The 26,316-nt window shown below is 44.9% G+C and overlaps 1 protein-coding gene across 1 annotated transcript in view; it reads left to right on the top strand.

Moving 5' to 3' along the window:
• The window catches only part of Tenm4 (teneurin transmembrane protein 4), a 1,065,388-nt gene that overhangs the window by 432,256 nt on the left and 606,816 nt on the right, over positions 1-26,316 (top strand). Inside the window, 1 exon segment of the mRNA XM_045144966.1 lies at positions 19,491-19,546. The gene's annotated coding sequence lies outside the window, so the exon portion shown is untranslated.

Genomic DNA, 26,316 nt, shown 5'->3' on the forward strand with positions numbered 1-26,316 from the left:
AACTAATAGAGGCTAGTCACCACCTCAGTAGAAGCTAGTCACCACCGCAGACAACCTCCCCATGGCTCTGTGAAGGCTCTCTCCCAGGCCTACCTCAGAAGGTGCCCTGTTCCACCAGAGTCAGAAAGGAGCAGGATGAGTGAAAGTCTTTGCAGCTGATGTCTGAAAAGAGCTTCCTTGGCACAGAACCCCTAAGTAGTGAGGCCCACAGCCTCTAGGAACAGGCCCATACAACCAGGCTACAGGAAGGGGCTGAACATGTATACTTTGCTGCCATGACAACAAGGCTAGGGACTCTGGCCTTGGCCTGGATCATGGCTATGGCTCCCCATTCCAGCCTCATTCTCAGTCTCAACCAAAAGCCTAACCTCACTGCAGTAAGTCAGTATCCCAGGGACCATCAAAGCCTCACTTATCCTGCTTAAAACCCTTTGACTACAACTACATTGCTAGAATCTGAGTCCACAGCACTCATGCTCTGCTCCTTGGCCAGAGGTTCCATATCCCCTTTTGCACTGAGGTTCGCATTGCTAGCAGAAAATGCCCAACCAAGCCAGCTTGTGAGAAAAAGGGTTTATTTTGGCTTACAGACTCGAGGGGAAGGCTCCATGGTGGCAGGGGAAAATGATAGCATGACCAGAGGATGGACACCACCTCCTCACCAACATCAGGTGGACAACAGGGACAGGAGAGTGTGCCAAACACTGGCAAGGAGAAACTGGCTATAACTCCCATAAGCTCACCCCCAACAATACACTGCCTCCAGGAGGTGGTAATTCCCAAATCTCCGTCAGCTGGGAACCTAGCATTCAGAACACCTAAGTGTATGGGGGACACCTGAATCAAACCAACACATTCCACCCCAGCCCTCATAAACTGACAAACATCCATGGTATAAATGCAATGTATCCAGTCCAAATTGAAAAGTCCATATAGTTCTTACTAATCCTAATGATATTCAAATATCCAGTAGTCCAAGATCTTTTAACTGAATCATATTAGCAAAAATTCCTACCCCAAAATCCATAATGGCACAGAATAAACACTCACACTGCAAAAGATTGCATTGGGTATAACAAAGAAACATTCAACCAATATAAAATTTAAAACAACCAGGGAAAAATCAAGCTCTGTAGCTCCATGTCCAACTCTAGTCAATGAAAATCTCTGAAGTTCAATAATTCTCACCAACAATAAGTCTCTGGAGTTCCATTTCCACCACATGAGCTAGGTTACTCACAGTCCTGGAAAACTTGATCTGGGGCTGGAAGTTCTCCTTAGCAGCTGTCTCGTGTCCCAGCATCTCCACTGAGTCTCCACTGCAAGCCACGGTTCATCCTCATGGCTCCATCAGGTCTCCATTCAGGCATCCAGCAAACCTGCTTCACACTACCCATGGCCATTTCCAAAACACGAGACCGTGTTGCAAATTCAGTGACCCTCTCCTGCATTTCTCATACTCCACAGTACCAGGTGGGCTGCCAGTTTGTTAATCAAGGGGGAAATAAAGCAGACTTTGGAGAACAGGACACTCCTTCAGCATTCAGACCCCATGAACAGATTCTGCATTCTTTCTGTTGTCCCAATGCTGGTCAACTATCCCAGTCTTAAAGGTAGTAATTTCTCATACAGTTGCAGCCAAAAAGGCAGAAGTTTCAGCCCAAATATTTTATTTCTTTGCCATATCCCTCAGCATATACTAGTCCATTTCTAAGAAATGCAACACTGCACAAATTCTCAGGACATGGGCCTAACAGCAACCTTCTCACACAAACTGCTTCTAGCCCAGTCCAGGCAAAGCTTTTTTTCTCACTGTCACAAGCCAAACTTCACAGTTCACAGGTCTTACTTCATTCAGGTCTTTCAACTCTGACAAGAATAGTCCATCAAGGTGGTAGTTTTCAAATCCTTACACATTACTCTTGCAAAACAGTTCCAAAAGGCCAGAAGCCACACAGTCAGGTTTCTAGCAGTAGTGACACCACTTCTTGGTACCAACTTTACTGTTGCAGTCATGTTCACATTGCTAGCAGAAAACACATGACCAAGATCAGCTTTTGGGGTGGGGGGGAGAGGTTGTTTTGGTTTATAGACTCAAGGAGAAGCTCCATGATGGCAGGGGAAAACAATGGCATGAGCAGAGGGTAGACATCGCCTCCTCATCAACATCAGGTGGTCAAAAGCAACAGGAAAGTTTGCCGAACACTTGCAAGCGGAAACTGGCTATAATATACATAAGCCCGCCCCCAATAATGCACTGTGTCCAGAAGGCATTAATTTACACATCTCCATCAGCAGTAAGCCTAGCATTCAAAACACCTAAGTTTATGGGGTACACCTGAATCAAGCCACCACATCCCCCTTCCTTCTTGTCCTTCTCAGCATAGGTACACATTCATTAGATGATAGAGAGAGAGATAAAGAGATAGAGAGATATAGATTGTGCAAAGACTGTGTTCTGGAGTCTTGCTTGAGTCCTGACATCCCTCACCCATTAGAATCAATCCTTCATGGAATTCCATTGTAGAACACAGGTCCCCCCTTCTGCCACTGTGCACCCTTTAGTTCAGGAGCATGTCTTCTGGGCCCCAGTGAGTAGTAGAAAGGCCAAGGTCATGAGTGTTTTCTAGGACTGACTTGCCGGATCTGCCTGGAAATTTGAGAAATGCTAGATCCTACATATCCTTGTATGGCATGATAACAAGCCCCCATTTGCAGATAGGGAAGCTCAGCACAGAGTGGTTAAGTACCTGTCTCGGTGTCTCAGTGCTTTTGAACTGAAGCTGGGACTGGAACACGAACGGGCCTGTGCTCTTTCTGTCTCTCTAGTCTACCAGTTCCAGTCCATGTGTAACACAGAGACAGCAGCCAGCGATTGTGTGCTGAATGGAAGGGTGAGCATGAAATTGCTAGGTGGGAAAGTTGATTTGCCAAGAAAAGTTCACTTGCTCAAATTAGAAAAGCTCTCTCTCATGGTTCCATGAGCCTGGTTGAATAGAATGACAGCTTCATGCAGCATCATTGTTAGACTTCCCATGTTTTTAGGTAAATAATAGAGTTATTACACAACAATTTCTCTGTGCCTGAAAAGGATGCAAAACATCCCCATGGGAGCATTTCCAGATGTGGTATCAGGGAGGAGGCCCTGACTGGTCCCAGAAAGTCAGTTCTGGCATTAGGATTTCATTCTTGGCCGTTCTGAGCCATGAGGGTTGTTAGGTATTGGAGTTGAATTCTGGAGGCTACAGTATAATTTCCTTATCCTAACTTACTTTACATCAGCCTGGTCACACACACAAATAAAATCTCACCAAGAGGGAGCAGGAAAGGAAAAGATCTTCAATTCTAAAATGCTCAGAATAAAAAGCTAATTAGAGTATGTTTGAAACCTTAATCAGTAGCATAAGTTCAAGGGGGAGGAGGAGGAGGAATCCAAGCACCAGCAATGATGACATGGGAAATTATAGACATCATCCCTGGGGAGGACACTTTCTCCCTCAGACATCTGGTGGCAATGTGACCCGCTTAGCTGAGACCAACACAGCTTCCAGAAATCAGCCTCTACATCTGACGAGCAGACACATAGAGTTCACATGGAATCTCTGGACCTCAGGGTCCCTGAGGCCTCACAAGTGTGGTTAGGGGTAGCAAAAGCTTCCAGAAGGAGGCCTCAGTATCTGTCTGCCCCAGACCTGATGTGCTGAATCCTTGTTATTTTTAAAAAATATGTTTTCATTTATTTATTGATTGATTGATTGATTGATTTTAAAGATAGAAAAAATGGGCACACCAGGGCCTCTAGCCACTGCAGATGAACTCCAGATGCATGTGTTGCCTTGTGCATATGGCATACATGGGTACTGAGGAATTGAACTAAGGTCCCTTGGCTTTGCAAGCAAATCCCTTACCCCCAAGCCATCTCTCCAGCCCATGGATCCTTGTGTTTGCAGAGCCTGACGCACTGGGTCCTGACATTTGACTTGGCTCAGAGGCAACTCAGGGGAACCTTCAGCCCTTTCTCAGTGCTATTGCAGGAATGTCCAGGCCCTCCCATCATGCATCCCAGCCCTCACTTACTGGCCCAGCATAGATCTGGGATTCTGTGGAGGTTCTCCATTCACATCCTTGGTTTTCACATGGAATCAGAAAAACCTTTGGCATTCAGTGGGCTCCCCATCCACATCCCAATCGTTATACTGCCTAGGGTCTACCTCAGGCCAATCACCCACCATTAATAAAAACAAAATTATTAAGAACAAAACGTGTATAGCTCATTCAGTGATTATGATGATAATTAGCAGCATAGTGATTTAGATATCAGACTGCCTGAGATCCACATCCTGGTTCTAGCCAGCGGTCGTAGTGCTCTCTGTACTCTCGGCATCCAGGAAGTTTCAGGAAGAAGATCTGACATTCAAGGACAGCCTGGGCTACAGTGCAAAAGCCCTATCTGAGGGGGGAAAAAAATACCAAGCAGCTAAAACATCTTGGCTCTACTATTCCATGTGTGACCAGGGTCAATTTCATTAGCTTCTCAGTGCTTCAGTTTACATACGTAAAATAAGAAACATAACAGCACCTACCTCACAAAATTATTTACGAAGGTCATCTGGGCATAGTGGTATACTCCTATAATCCCATCCCATGCCAAAAAACAGGCAAGTGTTCAAGGTCATCATCTACTGCAAAGCAAGTGGGAGACCAGCCTGAGTGACATGAGACCCTGTCTCAAAAAAAATAACTTGCTAGGCTGGAGAAATGGCTTAGTGGTTAGGGCATTTGCCTATGAAGCCTAAGGACCCATGTTTGACTCTGTAGCTCACAAGTTCATACATGTGCACAAGGTTGCTCACACATCTGGACTTCGACTGCAATGGCTTGAGGTCCTAGTGTGCCAATTCTCTCTCTCTCTCACTCTTTCTCATAAAATAATTACAAAAAACTTGCTCATGAATGTTAAGTAATGTATGATGGGGAAAGGTGTTTAGAACAATGTACAACACACACTAAGTGCTATACTGGTGGATGATCCTAGTTACAATCATATTTGTCAGCACTTGTTGAATCGTTGCTAGATGACAGACCTGGGGCTTGGTGCTCTTAGACCCAGACATTACAAAACACAAAAGCTTAGCGAGGTAGAAAGGAGCACCACCCAAGGTCAAACAGCTTGGGAGGCTCAAAGGCCAGGGGTCAGGCTCAGACTGTGATTACTAAGCCAGTGCTTGTTAGCTTTATTTAACCAGGACCGAGTGGCATCTTGTGTCCCAGTCTGTCTTCCTCGGATCTTCAGATGGAGAATGACTTTCCAGATAGATGTTCAAAAAAAAGGAATCTTGAAGCAGGGACTGAAGGATGTCTGGGAATGAGGCTGCAAACAGTCAGTGCCAAGATTACTTACCACAACTAGGTCTTCTCTCCCCCATGGAAACGTGGTCTTCTCCAGGGAAGCTGACAAGTTTGATTCATCTCAGTGCCCTTAGTACAAGTGGTGGTTGAGCTCTCCATCAGACCCTAGAGAATCGTAATCTACCATAAGCCAGTAGCCTAAGGGTACCAAAGTGAGTCCTCCATACTTTACATGTAGCTGTCATGTAAGGTCATTTTGCCCAAGAAGGGACTGTGAGATTAAACTGGAGAAATATTGTCTCAACCCAGTCTTTGACTTCCATCCCTGAGACTCAAGGGGAAAGGGAGTGTGGAATGATGTGCTGAGGATGAGGTTCAGGGAGCAGAGCAGGGAGATAGCCAGCAGAAAGCTGAACCCCTCTCACCTCCCATCCACTCTCCCCCATTTAATTCAGGAAAATAAGCTGAGAGGAATACTCCGAAGTATATGTTTCCCTTTAGAGAAAGAAAAACTCAACAAATCAAAAATGTTCATAATGCAAGTTTACTTTTAAATGTTGGAGAGAAGGGGGGTGAATTTTATATAACTAAACTTGAAATTAAGTTGATTGAATGTGGGCAAAGCTGGGTGAAGAGAGAGAGGAACTAGAAAAGTACCTTCATGTGTATCTCGCCCTCAACACAACTCCAGCCTGGGGTTCTTGTAGTTGCCAAAGTCAACGTGGTGAATTTTGTGGGTGGAAAGGCACAGAACGGCCATTTATGACCACATTTAAGCAGGAACTTGGCATTTAAAGACAGACCTGTTTTGTCCCCTCATCTGCTTTCTGTGTTGTTATTACAGCCTTAAGTAAGTCAGCCATGGTGCTACATACCTATAATCCCAGGGAGATGGATGGAGCCAAGCGACACTATCAACCAGTGCAGACCTCATGTTCTAGAAGCATCCTTGTAAATCTCAGAGACATGCCAAGAACTGCAGGTTTGATATTCAACAGGATAGGAAGCTGTCAAAAGGTTTTAGGCAATTTGCATTTTTTTTTAAATTCCTCTCCCTTGTAGTCGTGAGGCAATTGGAGTAGAGAATGTAGACAGACCAGGTAGGAGGCTTCTGCAGAAGTCCAGGTGAGTGAACTGGAGAGATAAATAAGCCAGCAAATGATAGCAGTGCAAGCTTCTTTCCTTCTTCCCTTCTCTCCTTCAAGACAGAGTCTCACTCTGTAGCCCAGGATTTCCTGAACTCACTGTGTACAACAGGCTGGCCTTGAACTCATGGTGATCTACTTGTCTCCGTCTTTTGGGTGCTGGGATTATAGGCATGAGCTACCCAGTCTAGCTTTAAAAACTGAGTTCTTGATTCTCAGAACACAGAAGAAAGAAAGAAAGAAAGAAAGAAAGAAAGAAAGAAAGAAAGAAAGAAAGAAAGAAAGAGAGAAAGAGAGAGAGAGAGAGAGAGGGAGGGAGGGAGGGAAGGAAGGAAGGAAGGAAGGAAGGAAGGAAGGAAGGAAGGAAGGAAGGAAGGAAGGAAGGAAGGGAGGGAGGGAGGGAGGGAGGGAGGGAGGGAGGGAGGGAGGGAGGGAGGGAGGGAGGGGAAGGAAGGAAGGAAGGAAGGAAGGAAGGAAGGAAGGAAGGAAGGAAGGAAGGAAGGAAGGAAGGGAGGGGAAGGAAGGAAGGAAGGAAGGAAGGAAGGAAGGAAGGAAGGAAGGAAGGAAGGAAGGGGAAGGAAGGAAGGAAGGAAGGAAGGAAGGAAGGAAGGAAGGAAGGAAGGAAGGGAGGGGAAGGAAGGAAGGAAGGAAGGAAGGAAGGAAGGAAGGAAGGAAGGAAGGAAGGAAGGAAGGAAGAAAGGAAGGAAGGAAGGAAGGGAGGGGAAGGAAGGAAGGAAGGAAGAAGGAAGGAAGAAGGAAGGAAGGAAGAGTGTGATAGCACATGCTTGTAATACCAATGCTGAGCAGGCAGGTGGGTTCCTGGATCTTGCTGGCCATCCAGTCTAGACCACTTGAAGAGCTACAGGCCCATGAGAGACCCTGTCTTAGAACAGGTGGACAGTGCCTTCAGAAGGATACTCTGGGGCTGGAGAGATGGCTTAGTGGTTAAGAAGGACACTCTGTCCTCCACATGAACACAAGCATGTACACACATGCACACGCACACACACACACATGTACACACACACATACGCATTCAAAAGATGGCAGCAGGTTGATGTGATTATGAAACTAAAGTCGGAGAGAAACAGAGTGATTTAACACATATTTGGAGGAAGGACTCATTAGCCAGGGGCATTCCCATGCAGGATGGTGTCAAAACAGCTCCAGGATTCTAGTGGGAACAATTAGCCAAGAGTTGTTGCCTTGGCTGTGATTGAAAGAGCTCAAGAGAGCTAATAACAACAATAATAAAGAAAAAAAAAACAAGAATGGCAAATTCTTTTGTGCCAACAAGATAGACTAGCACCCTACCTAGAAATGGGTAAAGAAGAGAAAACGTGCAATTCCCCAAAGAAGTTAATTGCCAAGAAATGTAGAAAAAACAAACAAACATGTTTAACAATGTTTGAGACATGCAGATTAAAATAACAAATACCATGTATTTACCAAGTTGACAGAGATGAACAAGCACCCTAATGTCGAACATTGGTGAAAACAAGAGAACCTGGCATGCTGGTAGAAACTAAAGTGGTACAGCCGCTTTTGGGAGACAGTTATAAATTTAACCTAAGTATATAATCAAATAGCCATGTAAGAAATATGTATGAAATATTAAAATATTTACACTCGTGAAAAATTAAAAACAGACATCATTAGGGGATTAATTACATATTCATGTAATCATTTCAAAATTCCTGTTAAAGTTCATTAAAAACAATATGTCTAGTATGATTCTCTTTTGCAGAGTGTCTGAATATATACTATGTAAATGTCTCTATGTCCATTTTCTTGTAAAAAGAACTGTGGAGGGAAATATGTCTAGTGATATTGCTAGAACTGATTTTCTCGTTTCTTCGTGTGTGTGTGTGCATGTGTGTGGGTGTGTGTACGTGTGTGTGTATGCATGGTCATGTTTGTACGGATGGGTAGGCACATGTGTGCGCATGTGTGTGAAGGCCAAAAGTTGACATCAGGTGACTTCTTCAATCACTTTTCACCTAATTTTTTTGAGACAATATCTCTTCCCGAACCCTAAATCATAATTTCAGCTAGACTAGTTACCCAGGAAGCCCCAGGGAGACTTCCTCCTATGGTAACAGGTCGCCTCCATGGCCAGCATTTTAACATGGGTACCAGGATCTGAACTCAGCCCTTCATGTGTTCAAGGCAAGCGCATTACCAAGTGAACTATCTCCCCCATCCAGTTGTGGGTTTTAATGGTACTGTCTGTGGGTAAATTTAAAATACATACATATATATATATATATATATATATATATATATATATATATATATATATATATATTAAAAAGGGGCATAGAACATGGCTGTGATATAACAAACTGTGATATCTGGATATTTCTGACTCCGATTGTTGGGCAAAGGCTTCAAGAAAAAGGTATCATTTGCTTGGGAGTAAGAATCAGGGCTGTTTGTTTTCCTGTTTCTGCCCGCTTTGTAGCTCATTCTCAGCATGCTACACCAAGAACATCTAACCACTGCTGTAAGCCTTTCTGCGTATTTGCTCTCTACTCATAAAAAATTCATGCCAATTAATTTTAAACCAATGACAGGAAATGGAAGCTTAGAGCTCTAGAAAAAACACTCTGTACAGACTCTGCCAGTCCCTAGCACAGTCTACTCTTGCTGGCTAGGATTTTGTCATCGTTTACAGTGATATCCAGGTATTATGTGACTAGCCCTTTCTATTCCTCTCATTACTATCTTGAATCTTTGAATAAAGGACCACTCTCGGTTCACATTTTCCAAACTGGGCTTTAGAAATCATGAGACTTCTTAGCAAATTGCCCTTTTGAGTCTTTTCTTTTTGTTCAATTTTTATTAACATTTTCCATGATTGTAAAAAATATCCCATGGTAATACCCTCCCTCCCCCCACTTTCCCCTTTGAAATTCCACTCTCCATCATATCCCCTCCCCATCTCAATCAGTCTCTCTTTTACTTTTGGTGTCATGGTCTTTTCCTCCTCTTATGATGGTCTTTTGTTGGTAGTGTCAGTCACTGTGAGGTCATGGATATCCAGGCCATTTTATGTCTGGGGGGAGCACTTTGTAAGGAGTCCTATTCTTCCTTTGGCTCTTACATTCTTTCCACCACCTCTTCTGCATTAGACCCTGAGCCTTGGAAGGTGTGATCGAGATGTTACTCAGTACTCCAGGCACTTCTTTCCAGCACAATGTTAATTTCTGAGTCGTCCCAAGGTCACTGCCATCTGAAAAGAGAAGTTTCTCTACTCAAAGTCAGAGTAGCATTAATATAAGGGTATGAATATTAAGAGAAGTGCTTATTGAGCAGTTTGATAAGCATAGTACATACATTTATCCAGACGTCAGCAGATGTTACACCCCTACGGCTCATGACTACCCCTGTTTTAAGTTTTAAGTATTAGGGATGTATTCCCTCCCATGGAGCAGGCCTCCAGTCCAATTGGAGGGCAGTTGGTTTCCACCATGATAGACATGCCACTATTGCACCCGTTGGCTCATTTGGCCTGGCTGGCCAATTATTAGGCTTGCAGTGTCCACTGATGAGTATCTTCACTGGTGGTATCTCTTTCTCCCATTGAACTACATGTAGAATGGCTTCTTCCAGCTTTCTGTCAGCTGGTCTACATGGAGGAGGTTATCAGCTCAGCTCCAACAGGACTTCTCAGTGGCCTTGCAGCCCAAGTATGTGGAGTCTTCAGCAATAGGGTCTTACCATCTATTCCTGGTGGAAAACCAAGGGCCTTGGCAATGGTCTATAATGTTTTGGGAGCATCAGGGACCTCCGTGGCCAACAACTCACTGGAAGGTATCCCGTCCCTGGCACTGAAAATTTTCTAGCAACAATCTATGGCTCCTGAGTGCCCTTTTGGGTGCTGAGTCTTCCTATGTGTCTCTCAGTGTCCCTACCCCGGCCACTTGCTCCCCGGGGTGGGGGGATTCCTAATTCCTCCTCAACTCCCCAGTGGCCTCCTTTATGCTGCCTGTTGGGCTCTCTGGGTTCCTACCCCAACTGCTGTTTCCAAAGTTGAGATCCCAATTTCTGCTCAACCACTCTCCTTACTCCCCTGTCCTGACTACATGTCTGTCAGCTTAACCACTACTGGGATGAGTTCCTAATATTTTACCAATTTGCAGAATCCTTCCCTATTCAGCCCACATGTCTCTCTGGGTCCCTACTCCAGCCACACTGAAGTGGGTAAGTTCCTAATTTCTTCCCAGCCCCTGCCCCCAACATCCTCCTTTAATCCCCTGGCCTGTCTCTCTGAGTCTCTAGTTCACAGGTGCCATCAGAAGTGAGTGCAGGGCTGGAGAGATGGCTTAGCGGTTAAACGCTTGCCTGTGAAGCCTAAGGACCCCGGTTCGAGGCTCGGTTCCCCAGGTCCCACGTTAGCCAGATGCACAAGGGGGCGCACGCGTCTGGAGTTCGTTTGCACAGGCTGGAAGCCCTGGCACGCCCATTCTCTCTCTCTCCTTCTATCTGTCTTTCTCTCTGTGTCTGTCGCTCTAAAATAAATAAATAAATAAATAAAATTAAAAAAAAAAAAGAAGTGAGTGCATAATTCTTCTCTGCCACCAAGCTTTCTCCCTTATCCCCACTCACATGTCCCTCTAGGTCCCCCACCCCAGTTTCTGCTACAAGGGATGAGTTCTTAATTTCTTCGCAGTTCCCAGCATCCTCCCCTAATCCGCCTACTTGCCTGTCTAGGTCCCTAGACAACCCAGGCTGTAGGAGTTGAGTTCCCAATTTCTACCTAATCCCTAGCATCCTCCCCCATTGTGCCCATGGGTCTCTCTGGACCCCTAGTTAAGCCAAGAGTACTATCAACCCCCCCACCCACCTGTCCCCTGTGTCACTCTGCCATCCTGGCAGAACCAAGCCCCTGAAAGTGTGCCACCCTTCCTAGCACCCTCCCTTGCTCCACCCTGCTCACCTGTCTGGGCACTCCTAAACCCCGCCCCCTGTCGATGTGGGCAGGTGAATCAGTATCATGCAATTTCTTCTTTCAAAGCTTTATTCAATCTAATCATCCCTGTGCAGGCGTTCCCACCTGCATGTGACCTCCATGTGTAAATATAACAGCCCTCCCCAGATTAGCTCCCTCCTATGACCTATTGCCTAACCCCCAGCATTCTCAACAAGACAAGCAGAATTTCTCCAGATAAGCAAATGGAAAACAGGTAACCCAAAAATGCCAAGGCAACATATCTCCACCATGAATGCCCTGCTCCGTGGTAGAGGACTCTCATGAGAGCTACTTTTGAGAAAATTCCAGGCAAAGACTTCCAAAACACAATTGTGATAAATATGTATAATGAACTTAAAGAGGACATAAATAAATGCCTGAATGAAATCCAAGAGAACACATCCAAACCACTAAATGAGCTCCATACATAGATACCTGATGGAATTCAATGAGGAAATGGAAAAAAAAAAAAAAAGAAACCTGAATGAACTCCAAGAGACTATAAGCACTCAGTTAAATGAGATGAGAAAGTCAAGCCAAGATATGAAAATGTAATGCAATGGAGGTATAAACAGAGAAGAAAAGACAAATGGAAATTAAAAATGAAATAATTCAAATTAAAAGCTCCTTAGAAAGCCTTACCAATAGAAGAGACCATGTGGAGGGCCATATATCAGGACAAGAAGACAAGGCAGAGGAAAAAATCAGGGAGAAAAATCAATGACACATAAAAAAAAAAAACAACACATGCACAGAACATGAATGAAATGTGGGACATCTTGAAAAGACTAAATGTGTAAAACGTGGGTTTGCAAGAAGAAGAACTTCAGATCAATGGCACAGAAAGCAGAAGAAAATTTCTCTAATATCAGGAAAGAAATGCCCATCCAGGTATAAGAGTCATACAGAATACCAAACAGGATCAGAAAGATTTTCCATATCACCTTAAAACACTAAATCCACAGAGCAAAGGAAAAGTGCTGAAAGCTGCAATAGAGAAACATCTCATCACACACACAGGCAAGCCAATAAGAATAACAGACAATTTTCCAATGTAAATTCTGAAAGCCACAAGGGCCTGGAATGATGTATTTCAACTATTGAAAACCACAGATGCCAACCCTAACCCTATACCCAGCGAAATTATCTCTCATAATAGGAGAAAGAAAAACTCTTCATGATAAAAATAGACAGACTAAAGGAACTTATGAACCCCAGGGCTACATACAATGAATTAAAAGTATTAAGCAATAAAAATCAAACAAACTGATCAAAACAATGAAACACAATATTGAATAGAGAATTCTCAAAAGAAAAAATACAAAGGGCCAACAGAATTTTTTGTTGTTTAAATGTTCAAATCTTTAAGCATCAGGGAAGTGCAAATGATTCCATCTCACTAGAGTCAGAATGGCTAGCATCAAAAAGTCACATCACAACAAGTGCTGGAGAGGGTTTTCAGAAATAAGAACCTGTATGTGTGCTATTGGCAGAAATGAAAATTTGTATAGCCACTATGCAAATAGGTGTGGAGGCTTCTCAAAAAGTGACCATATGATCCACCTATACCACTCCTTGCCATGTTCCACAAGGGCTGCACATTCTGCCTCTGAGATATTGCTCATTCACATTTGTTGCTACTCTATTCACAGCATTAACAATAGCTACAACATGGAATCAGCCTAGATGTCCATCAATTAATTAATGAATAGATAATGGATAGTGAAGATGTGGCACATATATACACATATATACAATGGAGTTTTATTTCGCTATAAAGAAAAACATTATTATGAAGTTATCAGGTATTTTTTAAATTTATCAAATTATTATATTTATTAAGGGAAGTACAGAGCCAAGGAAAGGCACCCACAGGACTAGAGTTCCCACATGGAGGGCCTGGGAAAACCATGGAAAGACATATGGGGAGTTGGAGGGGTGTAAAGAACCCATGTTGAGAGTAAGGGTTAGGGGGCTTTTCCCTTGGCTCAGCCTGGCTGGGCCAGGAATGGCTGAGGAAAAACTCACCAACAGCTGGAAGTTCAGGAGAGATCAGGCAACACAGAGACTGTGCCCTCCCTTTGCAATTGCATTTATAACTTTATAATAGTGAGTCTTACTTTATGGGTCAGAAGAAGCAGAGGGACAGCTGATTGGTTAGCTCGCAGGAAAACTTTTATTGGTAACTTTAATGTATGAACATAGTACGAATTGGTTGTATTCTTATCAGGTTATCCTCTGTGTCCACTCTGCCCCACCTCCATACTCCTGAGGGTCTTCTTTAGTGGAGCATCAATATCCACTGTGACATTGTCATTGTACCAGTCAGGTGCTGTGGGAAAGACTACACTTCACAGCACATCTTCCTGCTTTGTGGATCTTACATTCTTTATGCCACCTCCTCCTCAGTGTTCCCTGAGCCTTGGAGGACATGATAGAAGTATACTTTGGTGTTGAGTTCTTAGCAGCCTTTTATTTTCTGCATTGAACGGTTTTGAGTCTCTTCAGTGTCTGCCACCACCTCCCTGGAGAAAATTCTCTGGCTAGCCTGAGAGTAGCATTCAAAGTATAAGCAGTCTCTTCCTCTACAATGCTTCCTAGGCCCTGGTGGGAGGAACAGAGATGACTTGTCTCATGCTGGGCCCTTGACTTTCACTTCTTCTTGCTCTGATGGGTCTTGGTGGTTCTCCCTGGTACTCAGTGACATCTGTGAAAAACAGATTCTCTAACCAAGAGTGAGAACAACATTGATCAATGGCCAATAAACATATACAATTAGAAGAATTTTTTATGGCCATAACCTGCCAATGTAGCCAGAGCTTTGGGAAGCTTTCATTTTTTTCTGTTTTCTTTAAATATTTTTTTTCAATTTTTATTAACATTTTCCATGATTATAAAAAAAATATCCCATGGTAATACCCTCCCTCCCCCACTTTCCCCTTTGAAATTCCATTCTCCATCATATCCCCTCCCCATCTCAATAAGTGTCTCTTTTATTTTGATGTTATGATCTTTTCCTCCTCTTACAATGGTCTTGTGTAAGTAGTGTCAGGCACTATGAGGTCATGGATATCCAGGCCATTTTATGTCTGGAGGGAGCACTTTGTAAGGAGTCCTACCTTTCCTTTGGTTCTTATATTCTTTCCACCACCTCTTCTGCATTAGACCCTGAGCCTTGGAAGGTGTGATTGAGATGTTACCCAGTACTCCAGGCACTTCTTTCCAGCACTATGATACCTTCTGAGTTGTCCCAAGGTCACTGCCATCTGAAAAGAGAAGATTCTCTACCCAAAGTGAGAGTAGTGTTAATATAAGGGTATAAATATTAAGAGAGATGCTTACTGGGCAGTTTGATGAGCATAGTATATACATTTATCCAGACATCAGCAGATGTTATACCCCTAGGGCTCACAACTACCCCTGTTTTAAGTTTTCAGTATCAGGGATATATTCCCTCCCATGGAGTGGGCCTCCAGTACAATTGGAGGGCCATTGGATTCCACCTTGACAGATGTGCCACTATTGCACCCATTGGCTCATTTGGCCTGGCTAGCCAATTATAAGGCTTGCAGTTTCCACTGTTGAATATCTTCACTGGTGGTATCTCTCTCTCCCATCGAACTGCATGTAGAATGGCTTCTTCCAGCTTTCTGTCAGCTGGTCTACATGGAGGAGGTTATCAGCTCAGTTCCAGCAGGATTTCTCACTGGCCTTGCAAGCTTTCATTTTTTAAAGAAATTAATTATGTACTTTACTATATGAAAAAAAAAAGCATGTTGATCTCATTCTCCTCATGTTATCCTCTTATATTCCCTCTTACCTGCTGCCATTCTATGGAGGTCCTCCTCAATGTTGCTATTGGTATTTACTATGGAGTTAAGAATGCATCAGTGAGTCTTTCTGTGTGCTTGTGTGTGGTGGCGGGGAGCTAATGCCTCAAGATACTCCTTCCCACCCTTTCTTAAAACAACCAACTGCAAAGTGTTCTTGTTGTTTCAGCTTTGAAATCTGACAGCCGTAAGTTCTGAGGCCAGCATAGAGTGTGGGACTTTATTACCAGCATCCCCAATGTGTAATTAGGGGTATTGCTGAGACTTAGGATGATATGTGAATAAACACTTTAAATTTCAGAAGTCATTTATTCTAATGAACATTAGAAAGAAATATATAACTACCATAACAGCCCTGGGACTTGGTACACATTGGTGTGTAGAGTGGTTCCTGTTACAATTTCTTTAGAGTTTTCACAGCCCATTGGAAGTTATGTAATCCATCTTCTTTCCAAGGTTGTCTTTCACTGGACCATCAAGAGAAGGCCACAAATAGAGAGCTACAGGAACTGTAAAATATCCTTTAAGGAGACTGGGGAGATGGCTCAGTTGGTAACATGCTTTTTATACAGGCACACGGACCTGAGTTGAGATCCCCAGCTCTCACATAAAATGTAAAAGATAAACTTGGCATGGTGACACACACCTTTAATCCCAGCAGTCAGGAGGCAAAGGTAGGAGTATCACCAGGAGTTTGAAGCCACCCTGAGACTACAGAGTGAATTCTAGGTCAGTCTGGGTTAGAGTGAAACCCTACCTCAGAAAACCAAAACCAAAAAAAAAAAGAGCAAGATAAGAGGGTCCTTGGGGACCCTGACAAACCAGTTGTAACAGACAGATTTAGGTTCGCTGAGATAAACTTCTAGACCAGGCATAGTTATGGAGGAAGGGATTTATTGTAGTTTACAGATCCAGGGGAAGTTCCATAATGGCAGAAGAAACTGGCCTTCACAGGCCCAAGCAGAGAGAAAGAGAAGCACGGGTCAAAAGCCAAAAGCCACACAGTACACTTCAGGAACTCCAGCTAGGCACACTTTTCATATCTTTAGATTGAAATCTGAAACCCATCACCACAACTTCAAATCCACGCAGTGACACTGCCTTCAGCAGGTGGCTACAGATGCAAACTACAAACAAACAACTGAATATATTGGGGGCCACCTATTTTATTCAAACCACCATGTTCTGTCCCTGGCCCCCAATAGATTTATAACCATTACACATTGTAAATTGTACTCTGTTCAATTTCAGTGGTCCCCACAGTCTTGACCAATTTAAGCTATTAAGACCTGTAAAATCAAACAAGTTAAACATTTTTAACATAGAAAGTCACAGAGTAAACATTTTTAACTGGTATAAGGCACAACAAGGAGAGACTAAAACAATGTAAACTTAACCACCATCAAACAGTTAAAGTTTAACATAACCAAAGACTGACAGTCTCCAGATTTTCCAATTCCGCCCCTCCAGCTGGGCAGAGTAGCCAGGTAACACTTCCATCTCAGGCCAACAGTGCGCTTTATGGTAGCTCTTGGTATATCCAAAACATCTTGAGGTCTTCATGTAAACCACGGTCCATCTTCTAAAGGCTCTTTTAGCCTATCAGGGCATCATGCCTTGCCTCTTGTCGCATCTAAGCAGCAGCTCCTGGAACCATGTGTAATTTATGACCACACCTCACATTTTCCATGTTTCTGAAACCAATATCAGGTGTGTAGGACACAGTCATATTTTTAATTCACAGACAATATAAATCATAACCTTGAAAAGCAGGTTCCTTCTCCAGTCAACTCTTTTCAAAAGTGCTTGTATTTCTATGATAATCTTTCCTCAGGTATCCTTTCCATGGTAAAGTAATTGGACCATCTTCCTTTAACATTGCTAATGTGTTTGACAATAGCAGATTCAGTAACCTAAAACCAGTCTTAGTGCCTGTAATTTTAACGTGCTTGAGGTTTTCCAGCTTAAAATCTTAAAATCTTTTAGTCCAATATCTTTAGCCAAGCACATCAGTCCATTACAAATTTAACCTTGATTAAACTCTCTGGGCCTGGGCAGCAGGACGCAGCCAGCCCTTATGTCAGTCGCCCAGTTCCAACAAAGTCCTCTGCAGTCTTTCCTTCCTCTTAGGAAGCTCATAAGCCAAGCCTCGAAGTATAATATTGTCTGTACTTAGAATTTTTAAACTCTCATCATAATAGTCCATAAAACTTGGCTTACCACTCCAGAAAGCACCTTTATTTGTAACCACCAAGTCCATGCCTGTTCCTCTAAAACAAAGGTTCCACAAGATCAACATCCACATAGTCAGGTTCATCTCACCCCACTCCTGGTACGAAGTTCTGTAACAGACAGATTCAGGTTTGCTGAGATAAACTTCTAGACCAGGCACAGTTATGGAGGAAGGGATTTATTGAAGCTTGCAGATTCAGAGGAAGTTCCATAATGGCAGAAGAAACTGGCCTGCCTTCACAAGCCCAAGCATAGAGAAAGAGAAGCACAAGCCAAAAGCCAAAAAGCCACACAGCACACTTCAGGAACTCCAGCTAGGCACACTATGCATATCTTTAGATTGAAATCTGAAACCCATCACCATAACTTAAGATCCACCCAGTGACATTGCCTACAGCAGGTGGCTACAGATGCAAACTACAGACAAACAACTGAATATATTGGAGGACACCTATTCTATTCAAACCAGCATACCAGTCTAGTCAAATCAATGGGCTCCAGGTTCAGTATGAAACCCTGACTCCAATATAAGGTGGAGAGCAATTGAGGAAGACACTTGATGTTGACATTTAACCTCCACATGCATGCACATATGTGCATGTGCACAAGCACACACATGCATACAAAGGCAAACTACATGTACATATGCATCCAAAAGAAATCCTTTAAAAATGAATTTAAGCCAAAAGATTTAATAAATTTGGAAAAATTAGTGATTATAGAAGTGATATGCGGATATGACAAAAATTGTGATGATAGTACCCAAGTGACTACAGTAGGCCTTGGATGGATCAGCCAGCCGTGCTGAGCTGCAGGTTTTTCAGCTGTAAAAATCTCCCAGAGTGATTATAAGGATCATGAGATAATGTCTATAGATGGCATCAGCTTAATAGCTTTCACTTAGTAGGGTCTAGATATATGCCTTCCCTTTCCTTAGCCTCTGGTTTTGAAGTTGAAAGGGCTGGTCCAGTCTCCTATTTTTTAAAATTATTTATTTGCAAGCAGAGAGATACAGACAAACACACATTGGGGGGTGGGATGGAAAATGTGCATGCCAGGGCCTCTAGCCACTGCAAACTAAGTCCAGATACACGCACCACTTTGTGCATCTGGCTTTACATGGGTACCAAGGTATTGAACCCTGGTCGTTAGGCTTTGCACACAAGCCCCTTAAAGGATGAGCCATCTCTCAAAGCCCAGGTTCCTTGTTTTTAAAATGAGGTAACAGATCCTAGACTGGAGTAAGTCCAGGGCTGAAATTACCCACTCCCAACTCAACGGGACTCAGGTTGTAGATGGTACCCCAACTCAGTGCCCAGGTGTGTCAAAGGGGTAGATGGTTTCTGGTGCTACTACCTGAAACCAGACCAAATGCCACCAAGGTGCTTGAGGAAAGTGACAAAAGGGACAAAATAGGAAAGTATTTGAAGGGCGAAAATCCTACTCTAACACTAGGAACAAGAGAGGGGTAGTTGTGGTCTGCTGGGTATTTCTGGATGTTATTTGTCATGATAGCCCCTGCTCTGGCAAGTGGTAAACTCTTTGTACAGAAGAAAAAGTGATGTGGAAAAAAATCACCCCAAAATACTGAACCTGAGTATTCTGAAATCATGTTGTTTTGTTTTCTTTGTTCTCTCTCTCCTGGTGCTCTGAATGGCCTTTGCACGTTGACATCCACCAAAAGTAAAAATTTATGGCAAAATGATTAGAAATTTAAATTTTCTTACTGAGATATGAGAACCACTGGCATCCATACTTGACACGGAACTATTAATTATCAGCCTTAATTTTTTATGCTCACACTTCATTTCTTGAATAGTTCCTTTGTAACTGCTAACCACCAGCAGCATTCTCCATCACATGGGGTAGGAGACAGGTGGCAGGCAATATTAGATGTCAACATGGTGATGGCGCTGAGTGACTCAGGGGGTTCATTGTGGCTGTCTTCTTCTTTTGCAGAGGGACACACTGAGACTCAGAGAGGGCTAATGATCTCTTGGACACTTGGGCAGTAGGTAAGTGACAATACCTAGAGCGAGCCTGAAACAAGGCTTTGTGTCTCTGTGGCCTCGCCTCCGCTGGGCTCATTGGCCCTAGTCTTGTGACTTGTTTGTTTAACACCATTCAAGGAAGGAAAAGACTTGAGCCTGTTGGACGCAGTTGAGCACTAGTTGAGCTGGTGTTTGCTGTTCATTCGCATGGTCTCATTTGTGAATCCCCCCTAGGCACTGCCTAAGAGGAGGGGTAGAGGAATGGTACTGCAGCTGCTGTGACTCATGTTGTCTCTGTCCCTTCAGTAGACCCAGTTGTTTAATATATCTAGGGGCTCCACAGATGCGGTCTCAGGTCCTCCAACAATGTTTTGTGACCTTGGCAAAAATCACTTCAACCTCCACCTTGGGTTTTGCTCACTTTTATTTATTCTGTTGAACCGTTCCCCTTCCCCCTCCCCAAGAATATCTGGTCCCAGGGGATGATAAGCTGCATTGGATTCACGAACACCTTCTCCCCTCATTATTGCCACACCATGGAAATTTTGCTTTGGAGTTTATAAAGGCAGAGGTTCTGTGATCTTTCTCAAAATGATAAGATGATTGCTGGGCTGAAGAAATGGCTTAGCAGTTAAGGTGCTTGCCTACAAAACCTAAGGACCCAGGTTCAATTTCCCAGGACCCATGTAAGCCAGATGCACAAGATGGCACATGCATCTGGAGTTAATTTGCAGTGGCTGAAGGCCCTAGCATACCCATTCTCTCTCTCTCAAAAATAGAGAAAAAAGAAAAAAGAAAGAAAAGATGGTTACTGCTGTCTGATGGAGGTGTCCAAGGTTATATAATGAAGAAAGATCAAGGTTAGGTTTGAGATGCAACCTTATTAACACCAAGACACTTGTTTATAATCTTTGTGAACTTCCCCCTGGGGTTTTAGTTTGTGAACACACGTGTTTGTACCTACCTCTCAGGGCGATGCCAATGTAGAGGTATTTTCTACACAAGATTCGTTCCTGGGTCTGGCTGAATTTTGCAACAAGCAATACCTTTCCTGTCTGGGAGAGAGGGTAGCAGTGAGCTTTGGGGGAGCTAGTCATCAGAAGGAGCTAGCTGCCTAGGGCCAGGACCCCACTGCTCTAAGTGGCTGAGATTTAGCATATCAGAGAGCATCTGCCATGGGCTGGGGGGCATGGCCCTCTTCTTGTGCAGTCACCCCGCTGGAGGCTGCTGCTTCCCAAAGCTTAATGATTCTGGGCTCTTAAGTGAGCTGCTTGCTCCTGCCTTTGCAGAGCCGCCTTGCCTCAGGCGTAACGCAGAGAGTGGTCGGGATTAGAGGCTGGGCTGTTTGTTTATGTGGAGGACAACATCTTGCAGATGAAGCTCATGGGTTCCTTCAAAGTCTGGAATTTCAAAGGGTGCACGAATAACCTCCGGGCTCAGCCTGGTCAATCTCCCTCTCTCTCTCTCTCTCTTTCTCTTTCTCTTTCTCTTTCTCTCTGTGTGTGTGTGTGTGTGTGTGTGTGTGTGTGTGTGAGAGAGAGAGAGAGAGAGAGAGAGAGAGAGAGAGATAACCCTAAGAAACAATTCTTATGAACAAAAGAAAACAGCTACTGTAATATTTCTTTCAAGAGGCCCACATCTTGGCTTTATTTTTTAATTATTTGTGTGTGATATGTGTGTGTGTGCGTGAGTGCAGGTGCACGCTTGTCATAGTGCATGAGAGGAGGCCAGAGGACAGCCTTCAGTCCTTGCTTTCCAGCTTGCTTGAGGCGCGGCTTCCTGTCTGCCACTGTGTTCAGCGACTTGCTGGCCCACCAACTTCCAGGTGCCCCGTGTCTCTGCGACCTGTCTCGTGGCAGGAGCAGTGGGATTATAGATGTTTTGCCCGTGGAGCCTTCTCAGCTCCCAGAAATGGGCTTTTTTGTTTGTTTGTTTGTTTGTTTGGGTTTGTTGTTGCTGTTTGTTTTTCGAGGTAGGGTCTCACTTTACTGCAGGCTGACCTGGAATTCACTATGCAGTCTTAGGGTGGCCTCGAACTCACAGCAATCCTCCTACCTCTGCCTCCCGAGGGCTGGGATTAAAGGCGTGCGCCACCGCACCCGGCTCAGAAATGGGCTTTTAAGAAGCCTCATCGGCCTCTTTGATAGCAAGGAGAGTCCCTTCATCCTGACTAGGAGCACCCAGATTTTCTTTGCCCTCTTCTTTGGGTGTCAACTAAAGGTGCCTGTACCGAGGCAGAAGCTTTGGCTCCCTTTTTACCTTTGGGGCTGTGATCTCTCTGCTGTGTCTCACTCAGTATTGACCAGCCTGACAGGTGATGGCTCCCCTGTGCTTGCAGGACCCCAGCAGGAAACTTTCGGGTCTTTGTTCAGCAAGTGCACTGAGAAGGGAACTCTGGGGCCCCTTCCTCTCCTTCCGGGTCACTTTTGGCTACACATACCTGGGCTGGCATGGCTGGGCTGCATAGAGCCTTTTCTTGCTATGTTGGGTTTCTCTCATCCCACAGAGAAGGAGGTGAGGACCTGTTGAGAGATGGGGTTGGCCCTTGACTGCAAACATTCTGCCAGGTCTCCTGAGGAGGGGCCACTCCCGATCCCAGAGCGATTACCTTTCCTGCGCGAGAAGCAGGCGCTCTGTGACAGGAATCACGGCAGACTTACCAGGGCCACGCTACAAGAACGTCCGTTCCTGTGAACAGGTCTGGGTTTGCAGTTCTGCTCCACTCACGGCCCCGGCCCCGTCCTGGGGCTGGTGGCCACAGATGTGCACAGCTCGGTTGCAGTAGTAACATGCTCCACACGGTGTGAGTTCTGACACATCACTTCTGTTCATCTCCAGAATCCACTGAAAGGGATTATAGAAATAGGAAGGCCAGACAGAATGGGTGGCCTATGTAGATGCTCCTTGCCCCAGGCAGCCAATTGCCCATCGGGGGCACCTATGCCTTGTGGAATATGGCAAGCCTTCATTTGAATCCTAACTCGGTCTTTTATTGAATCATTCTACCCAACTTTTTATTTGTTTATTTTTATTTATTTATTTGAGAGTGACAGAAAGAGAAAGAGAGACAGAGAGAGAGAGAAAGGGAGAGAGAGACAGAATAGGGGCACCAGGGCCTCCAACCACTGCAAACGAACTCCAGATGCATGCACCCCCTTGTGCATCTGGCTTACATGCATCCTGTGGAATCGTGCCTTGAACTGGGGTCCTTAGGCTTCATAGGCAAAGGCTTAACCACTAAGCCATCTCTCTCCAGCCCCTCTACCCAACTACTTTACACAGGCTGTTGCCAACTGTTACTGAGAGTGTATACTAGACGTAGCTGGCTAATCAAGAGCAACAGCTCAGCTACAGGCCCTGTTCCTTATGTTGAGCTCTGACGCAGGGCCCCTCAACCTTCCGCAGGCCCCTCTTCCCCGAGGACTGTGATCTCTCTGCTTGTCTCAGTCAGCATGGACATGCCAGTGGTGTCTGGACTGACAGGTGACACCTGCTGTGTGTCTGGAACCCTAGCTCCTGGTGTCTTGTCTCATATTGTCCCAGCAGGAAACTTCAGGGTGTTTTATTTACTTATTTATTTTTTTAGTTAGAGTAGTGGCCCTATCCCTTTCAACCTCAGTTTCTCATTTTTTTAAGCAATAGATGGTAGAGGGAGTGGTGATAATCCTTAAGGTACACCTGACAGATCCATAATCACCGCCATTCATCGTTGTCATAGCAGCAGCAGTCATAGTGATGACAGTATGGATGATGCATCATTTTGGTAGCACTTTGTATTTTTCAAGGCTTTTTTTTTTCTTTCTTTTTCTTTCTTTCTCTGTCACTCTCTCTCTTTTTGCATTGATTCTCTCAGCAGCCCTACACTAATGATAAGACCAGGATTTTTCTCCTGACTGGAGAGAAGGAGACTGGGACAGAGAAATGTGAGGTGACTTGTCCACTGCTGGCTGCTGCTGGCCTAGAGTCAGCCTGAGCTGTTGCGGCGGTTATGTGGCCGTGGAACTACGCAAGCCTGGGGGTTCCCGGGAGAACGCAGCTTACTCTGCTGCTCCCTCTGTTTCCCTTCTTGCCATCCCAAAGGGCCTATTCTATTTATTTGGGGCATTCTGCCTGGCTCTTGCCAGCCACTCCATCTGTGTGGACCTCCTCTGGTTCCTGTGGCTAATGTCTTTGGCACCGAACTAGAAAAGCCACTGAGCATCAGTGCCACCACGCACACCATGGAGACCAGTTGCCTGGCTTCGGACCTTCCCAGGCACGCGGCCCAGGGTTGGAGACCACAGTGCTCCGGCACCCTCCTCATTCCTGTTCTCAATGCTACTCAACCCTCTGACTAACAAACGTTTATTGACATGCTCGGGGAGGTCTATGATTTTTCCTAACATATTTTTTTTTTCAAGGTGACATAACTAAGTTTCAATGAAGTTAATTAACATGGCTAAGATTGCATAAGCATTTGGTAATAATGCTGAAATTTGAACTCAGGCATTTCGAATAGAAAGCTGGAGTACTCGGCTTATATACAGCATGTAGCAAAAAAAACAGTTGTCACTGACCAGGATAGCTCTTTTTAACACTAAGTATTCTTTTCAGTCTAAATCCCTTTCCATGTTTCTTCCAGGCCTACCACATGGGATCTCAGGCCACTTGGCTGTATCCATTTCCTTTCCCTTGGTTCTATACTTCCCTCAGTCAGTGTAATAATTTAAAAAAGGGTGGGTGTGGTGGCACACACCTTTAATCCCAGCACTCGGGAGGCAGAGGTAGGAGGATCTCCATGAGTTCGAGGCCACCCTGAGACTACATAGTGAATTCTAGGTCAGCCTGAGCTAGAGTAAGGCCCTATCTTAAAAAAAATAAATAAATAAATAACAAAATAACACTAAGTATTAATGAAGCATTTACCATGCTGCATCCTGCTGGCTCTCTGTAGTCCGGTTCCACTGGGTAATGAGGTCACCCAGGTCAGACCCTGAAAGCCCCGGCCCCAGCCAGGTACAGGGTCCACAGCAGCAACAACGGAGTAACGCAGGTTTGGCTGATGAGCATATTAATACTGTGCACCTCATTGGCTGGGTGCTTGCCTAGAACTAAGGATGCCATGGACTGCGTAAGAACGGAATGGGTTCTGGGAACTGCACGGCGAGGCTATTTCTTCACTGTGCAGCCATCAAAGGGTGGGACTCACCCACATCTAAACGGTCAGTCGTTCGACATGACCCCTGATGCAATCATGAGATGGTATTTATAAAGCATGAGATCCATGTGTCTTGTGCTAATGTTACGCGGCATTCTGCTTACCCTCGGTTGTTTTCTCTAAGTGGCAGTATACTCTAAGAGCATGACAAGGACGCCCGAAATACACTATCCAGCAGCAAAGTAGCTTGTTCTCACTATCAGGTGGCCTGGTATGCATCAGACACATGACCGTGTCCGCACATTCGTACCACTAGGAACGCGCTGGGCTGTTGACGTCAGCATCCCCGTCAACACGTGAATAATGCATTGAGCTCTGCGGTGATGATGACGAAATACAACAAGGCTGTAGGCAACTGCTCGGCTGCATTACCGTCTTATGGGACTGTGAGCCGAAACTTCCCACGTGACGCGTGACTGCTATTTTGCTTAACTCCCCCAAACAAATCTATGAAATAGAGAGTTTGGTTTTATACTACAGGCGAAGGTTTGTAAGCTACTTTCCCAGGTTGAACAGCTGAGCAATGATAGACCCAGGAAGGAATCTGACCTGACGAAAATAAGAGCCTCCCCAGGTGTCCCCACTGTAGCCATGGCAGGTGCCCGCGGCTCCTTCGGTGAGTTCCTGTGAAGCCGTCACTCAAATCCAGTGCCTGCGAACCCAGGGCAGTGTGACGTTCCAGCAGCAGAGGCAAGGCTGGCGAAGGCTGAGAAGCCAGAGTCATATATGGAAGCCGGTAGGAAGAGCCACTAATAACACAAGTGATAAAAAAGGTCCTTCCTAGAGACCCCGTTTGTAACATATGGGTGGTCTCTGCATTCATGGGGAAACACTGGGGACGGTTACAGCTGCATTCTTGGGCAAAGGATGGGGACTTCTTGTGTGACAGATCCTTTATCAAAAATGCACTGGTAGGTGGCGCAGAGCGAAGGGGAAAGGACGGTCTTGGGTCTTGGGGTGCTGCTCTCCAGGGAGTGCTTTCCCTTCTAGTACCTTCCCGGAAGACTCGTGGTGGACCCATGGCTCCTTTCATCATGTGTCTCTTCACCTTATGCAAGCTGAAGAAATGGTACTCTGCTCCGCTGCCACAAGATAATTGACCCCTTGTGACTCTGTCCAAAAGGCAGCAGGCATGCGTTTTGTGAAAGTTATGCAGCAGGGAGGCTGATCTGAGCTGAGAAAGTGAGAGGCTCAGAGCGGCTCTGGAGGCTGCCAGGGCGGCGAGGATTCTGATGGAATTCCTGAGCAGCCAGGGCTTGCTCAGGCGGCATGACTCCAGGCTGTGCTTGAAGTCCCCCCGGGGACGGTACTGAGGAGTGCTGATGTCCTCGTGTGTGAATGCCAAGGCAGAGACATACGCCTGTCACTCGTTGGCAAAAAAGACAGGTAGCACAATGACCACATGATGACATATCACTTGGAGCACCACCGACGTGCTTTAGACAGAATCAGAGCTTTACTATCTTAGAGGCTAGCCCAGTGCCCCCAAAGGAAGCGACAGTCCTGGGTCTTGAAACTGTAGCCTAAAGGCCCCGTCCCTTTTATGCAGCAGTGATTTCTCTTTAACCCATCCTCAAGACAGCTGAGGGCTGGGGGG

Source organism: Jaculus jaculus, chromosome 3, assembly GCF_020740685.1.
Source record: "Jaculus jaculus isolate mJacJac1 chromosome 3, mJacJac1.mat.Y.cur, whole genome shotgun sequence".
Classification (NCBI taxonomy): Eukaryota; Metazoa; Chordata; class Mammalia; order Rodentia; family Dipodidae; genus Jaculus; species Jaculus jaculus.